Raw genomic sequence first — 6,000 nt, 5'->3', positions numbered from 1 at the left:
AGCGTCCTTGTTGGTTTGTACTAACTGTCATACAACGTATCCCTTGTTTTCTTTTAGAACTTTTCCATACTTGCAAAATTATTTTCTTGATTTTTCCACCTCTATCTTCATCAAAGTACGATAAGCTCAAGTTGTTAGTAATTATATAATGAAAGATTTGATTTAATTTTAAAAAATCAAAAAATTCTTATCTTTATGCAATTATTATACACCATGTCTACTTATATGCATATTTCTATCAATAAATAGTATGAAATGTTTCGAAAAATATAAAAATATAAAATGAAAAACTATTCTCATCATAACACATAACTCTTTTCATGCACCCATATTTGCTTGTAGGAGTCGAATGACTTTTTTTCATCTACTATAATATTTTTGGTCTAAGATAACTTTTTAAAAAATTTATCTTAAAAAAAGGCAACTACATTTTTAGCAAGTTGTATTTAAATAAGACAAAGACAATTATATTTTTTAACCCATAAAAATACTTGTCTTTAATATTTAAAAATATACTTATTTATCAAACGTTGTAATATCAAATATTTTGGACAATCTTTTTATGATTAAAAATACTAGAATTTTTAAGAGTTACTTTAAAAGTTTAACAAAGAAAATGTATAAAAGATTCTCTAAATCATTTAGAATCTAAAAATTTAGAGAAAAACTTTTGACAATAATTCCACTATTTTGTATCCCCAATTTATTTTTTTTCCTCACCAACAACTTAGAAAAAAACAAAGACTCTTAAGAAAAACTTATCTTTAACAATACCACCAATCTTGTAATCAAGGTTCTAAAAATCAGATCAGATTAATCAGTTTAATCGAGTTAACCGAAAGTTAGTCATCTGAACAATTCAATTAACTCTCACAATCGTTCTGCAAAAAATCGGCCAAACTGGCAGTTAAACCAATAAATTGACTATACCAGTTTAGTTTTTCAAAGTCTCGGTTTGCTATCCATAATAAAAATGGCGTCGTTTTGATTCCGAACAAAATAAAGAAAAATAAAACAGGCAAAAGGCATGCAGAACCTCCTTCTCCCGACTTTATCCCCAAATCTCAACCCTTATTTGTGTAACTTACTAACCCTGATGATGAGTCTATATTTTTCTATATAATTTGGTTATTTTTTGGAAAGATTTCATCACATAAACTCACACTTATTCACTAAAATAGCATACTTTTATGTTTGACCCCTAATTTGATCTTAAATGTGAAAACATGTATTTTTGTGCTTAAATTAGTGATTTTAATTCCACTTTCATGCCATTTGGTACCGTGATATGTTTTGTGCGTGATTTCAGGTCATCGAGGCAAGATTGGCTAGGCAAAAGTGGAAGAAAGCATGTACAAGGGAGAAAATATGAAGAAAACAAGGAAAAACACACACAGCAATGTGTGCATGCGCACAAGCACCTTGGTGGACGAAATTGTGATCCATGTTCTTAATTATTTTGAGATAAAGGCTTCTAAGGGGCAGCACCTGTGTGAGGACACAACTCCGTTCAACTAACCAGCAAGTGTACTGGGTCGTCCAAGTAATAACCTTACGTGAGTAAGGGTCGAATCCACAGAGATTGTTGGTATGAAGCAAGCTATGGTCACCTTGTAAATCTCAGTTAGGCAGATTAAAATAGTTTATGGTTTTCGAAAATTAATAATAAAATAGGTAAAATAAAAAGGATAGAATACTTATGTAGATTCATTAGTAGAGGTATCAGTTAAGTATATGAAGATGCTGTATGACTCAAGGACGCCTGCTCTCCTACTGCTTCTACTCAATCCTTCTTACTCCTTTCCATGGCAAGCTTTGTATAGGGGTTCACCATCAACTGTGGCTACTTTCATCCTCTCGGGGAAATATCCTATGCGGCTGTCACTCGCACAGCTAACCAGTCTGGAGGCATCACCCATGGTTGATAGCTACGTCCCATCCTCGCAGTGAAAGCTAATGCTCACGCACTCTGTCACAGTACGGCCAATCACCGGTTGGTTCCCTCCCCTACTGGAATAGAATCCATTGATTCTTTTGCGTTGTCACTACGCCCAGCAGGTTACAGGTTTGAAGCACGTCACAGTCATTCATTACCGGAATCCTACTCGGACACCACAGACAAGGTAGACTTTCCAGATTCCCAGGATCCTACTCGGAACACCACAGACAAGGTTGGACTTTCCGGATCCTCATAAATGCCGCCATCTATCTAGCTTATACCACGAAGATTCTGTTGGGGAATCTAAGAGATACACATTCAAGCCTTGGTTGCATGTAGAACGGAAGTGGTTGTCAATCACGCGCGTTCATAAGTGAGAATGATGATGAGGGTTATTAACTCATCACATTCATCATGTTCTTGGGTGCGAATGAATATCTTGGAATAAGAATAAGATAGAGATTTGAATAAAAGAAAATAGAACTTCATTAATCTTTGAGGTACAGCAGAGCTCCACACCCTTAATCTATGGTGTGCAGAAACTCCACCGTTGAAAATACATAAGTGAAAGAGGTCCAGGCATGGCCGAATGGCCAGCCCCCTAAAACGTGATCACAGGATTCAAAATACAATCCAGGATGTCTAATACAATAGATAGATGTCCTATATATACTAGACTAGCTACTAGGGTTTACATGAGTAAGTAATTGATGCATAAATCCACTTCCGGGGCCCACTTGGTGTGTGCTTGGGCTGAGCTTGATCAATCCACGAGCTGAGGCTTCTCTTGGAGTTGAATTTCGAGTTATGATGTGTTTTGGGCGTTCAACTCCGGATCATGACGTTTTTCTGGCGTTTAACTTCAGAAAGGAGCGTGTACTTGGCGTTCAACGCCAATTTGCGTCGTCATTCTTCGAATAAAGTATGGACTATTATATATTGCTGGAAAGCCCTGGATGTCTACTTTCCAACGCCGTTGAGAGCGCGCCAATTGGAGTTCTGTAGCTCCAGAAAATCCATTTCGAGTGCAGGGAGGTCAGAATCCAACAGCATCAGCAGTCCTTTTGTCAGCCTTTTTCAGAGTTTTGCTCAAATCCTTCAATTTCAGTCAGAATTTACCTGAAATCACAGAAAAACACACAAACTCATAGTAAAGTCCAGAAATGTGAATTTAACATAAAAACTAAGGAAAACATCCCTAAAAGTAGCTCAATCTTACTAAAAACTATGTAAAAACAATGCCAAAAAGCGTACAAATTATCCGCTCATCACAACACCAAACTTAAATTGTTGCTTGTCCCCAAGCAACTGAAAATCAAACAGGATAAAAAGAAGAGAATATACTATAAAGTCCAAAATATCACTGAATATTAATTTAATTACATGAGCGGGACTTGTAGCTTTTTGCTTCTGAACAGTTTTGGCATCTCACTTTTTCCTTTGAAGTTTATGAATGATTGGCTTCTCTAGGAACTTAGAATTTCGGATAGTGTTATTGACTTTCCTAGTTAAGCATGTTGATTCTTGAACACAGCTACTTATGAGTCTTGGCCGTGGCCCTAAGCACTTTATTTTCCAGTATTACCACCGGATACATAAATGCCACAGACACATAACTGGGTGAACCTTTTCAGATTGTGACTTAGCTTTGCTAGAGTCCCCAGTTAGTGGTGTCCAGAGCTCTTAAGCACACTCTTTTGCCTTAGATCACGACTTTAACCATTCAGTCTCAAGTTCTTTACTTGGGCCTTCATGACACAAGCACATGGTTAGGGACAGCTTGATTTAGCCGCTTAGGCCTGGATTTAATTTCCTTGGGCCCTCCTATCCATTGATGCTCAAAGCCTTGGATCCTTTTTACCCTTGCCTTTTGGTTTTAAGGGCTATTGGCTTTTTCTACTGCTCCTTCTTTTTCTATATACTCTTTTTAGATCCCTTTTTTTTTTTTCACTGCTTTTTCTTGCTTCAAGAATCAATTTCATGATGTTTTTCAGATCATCAATAACATTTCTCTTTGTTCATCATTCTTTCAAGAGCCAACAATTTTAACACTCATAAACAACAATATCCAAAGACATATGCACTGTTCAATCATTCATTCAGAAAACAAAAATTATTGTCACCACATCAATATAATTAAACTAAATTTCAATAATAATTTCGAAAATTATGTACTTCTTGTTCTTTTGAATTAAAACATTTTTCTTTTAAGAGAGGTAAAGGACTAATGGATTTTATTTATAGCTTTAAGGCATGGTTACATACTAATGATCATGAAGTAGAGACACAAAAACATAGATAAACACAATAATTAAAAACCGAAAACAGAAAGAAATAAAGAGCAAGGAATGAATCCACCTGAGTGAGGGTGGCGCCTTTTTGAAGGTCCAATGGTGCTCTTTGAGCTCCTCTATGTCTCTTCCTTGCTTCTTGTTGAATGATTCATAGTAATTTTTGTGTTCCTCCCCTTAGTTGCTTCCAATATTTGTGTGGAGGACAACTTATCCCCTGAGGTATCTCAGGGATCTCTTGATTTGCAGCCACATGTTCTACCACTGAGCTATGACGGCTTATATTTTTCTTTCCATCTCCCATGACTCAGAGGTGGAAGCTTTTTGTCTTCCCTTTGAGGTTTCTCTGGCTTTAGGTGCCATTAATGGTAATGGAAAAGCAAAAAAGCTTATGCTTTTACCACACCAAACTTAAAATATTGCTCGCCCTCGAGCAAGATAAGAAAGAAGAGAAGAAGAAGAAGAAGAAGAAAATAGAGGAGAGTGAGGGGAGATGGATTCGGCTATATGGGTGGGATTGGGTGGGAAGGAGAAGTTGAATTTTGAAGGTGAGTGAGGTTTATGGGAAAGGGTGAGTGGTGAATGAAAAATAGAGGGAATGGCCATGAATGAAAAGAGAGAGGGCGAGGTAGGTGGGGATCCTGTGAGTTTCACAGATCCTGAGGTGATCCTGTGGGGTCCACAGATCCTGAGGTGTCAAGGAATTCCATCCCTGCACCAAATAGGCATGTAAAATGCCTTGGCACACCATTCTGGCGTTTAAACGCCCATTGGTGCACATTCTGGGCGTTCAACGCCCATGTAATGCATGTTTCTGGCGTTGAACGCCAGTTTCATGCTTGTTCCTGGCGTTCAGCGCCAGTTTGTCCTCTCTGTGCACATTCTGGCGTTTAACGCCAGGTTGTTGCTTGTTTTGGGCGTTCAGCGCCAGAATGGTGCTCTGTTCTGGCGTTGAACGCCGGCCAGATGCACCTTCTGGGCATTGAACGCCAGCCCGTGCGTCCTCCAGGGTGAAAAATTTTTTTCTTCTGTTTTTGACTCTGTTTTTAATTTTTTTGATTTTTTCATGACTCCTCATGATCATGTACCTAATTAAACACAAAAATAACAAAGAAACAAAATAAAATAAAATTAGATAAATAAAATTGGGTTGCCTCCCAACAAGCGCTTCTTTAATGTCAATAGCTTGACAGTGGCTCTCATGGAGCCACATGGTGATCAGGTCAATTTAAGTGTGGTATTCCCAACACCAAACTTAGAGTTTGGATATGGGGTTTGAACACCAAACTTAGAGTTTGGTTGTGGCCTCACAACACCAAACTTAGAGTTTGACTGTAGAGGCTCTTCTTCTTGACTCTGAACTGAGAGAAGCTCTTCATGCTTACTCTCTTTTGTCACAGAGGGATGGCCATGTGCCTTAAACACAAGGTAGTCCCCATTCAATTGAAGGACTAACTCACCTCTGTTGACATCTATCACAGCTCCTGCTGTGGCTAGGAAAGGTCTTCCTAGGATGATGCATTCATCATCTTCCTTCCTAGTGTCTAAGATTATGAAATCAGCAGGGATGTACAGGCCTTCAACCTTTACTAGCACGTCCTCTACTAATCCATAAGCTTGTCTCACTGACTTGTCTGCCAGTTGTAATGAGAACAAAGCAGGTTGTACCTCAATGATCCCCAGCTTCTCCATTACAGAGAGTGGCATAAGATTTATCCCTGACCCCAGATCACATAGAGCTTTTTCAAAGCTCATAGTGCCTATGGTACA

This window comes from Arachis stenosperma, chromosome 4 (genome assembly GCF_014773155.1).
Source record: "Arachis stenosperma cultivar V10309 chromosome 4, arast.V10309.gnm1.PFL2, whole genome shotgun sequence".
NCBI classification, from domain to species: Eukaryota; Viridiplantae; Streptophyta; class Magnoliopsida; order Fabales; family Fabaceae; genus Arachis; species Arachis stenosperma.
Note: the sequence above shows the minus strand (reverse complement) of the source record.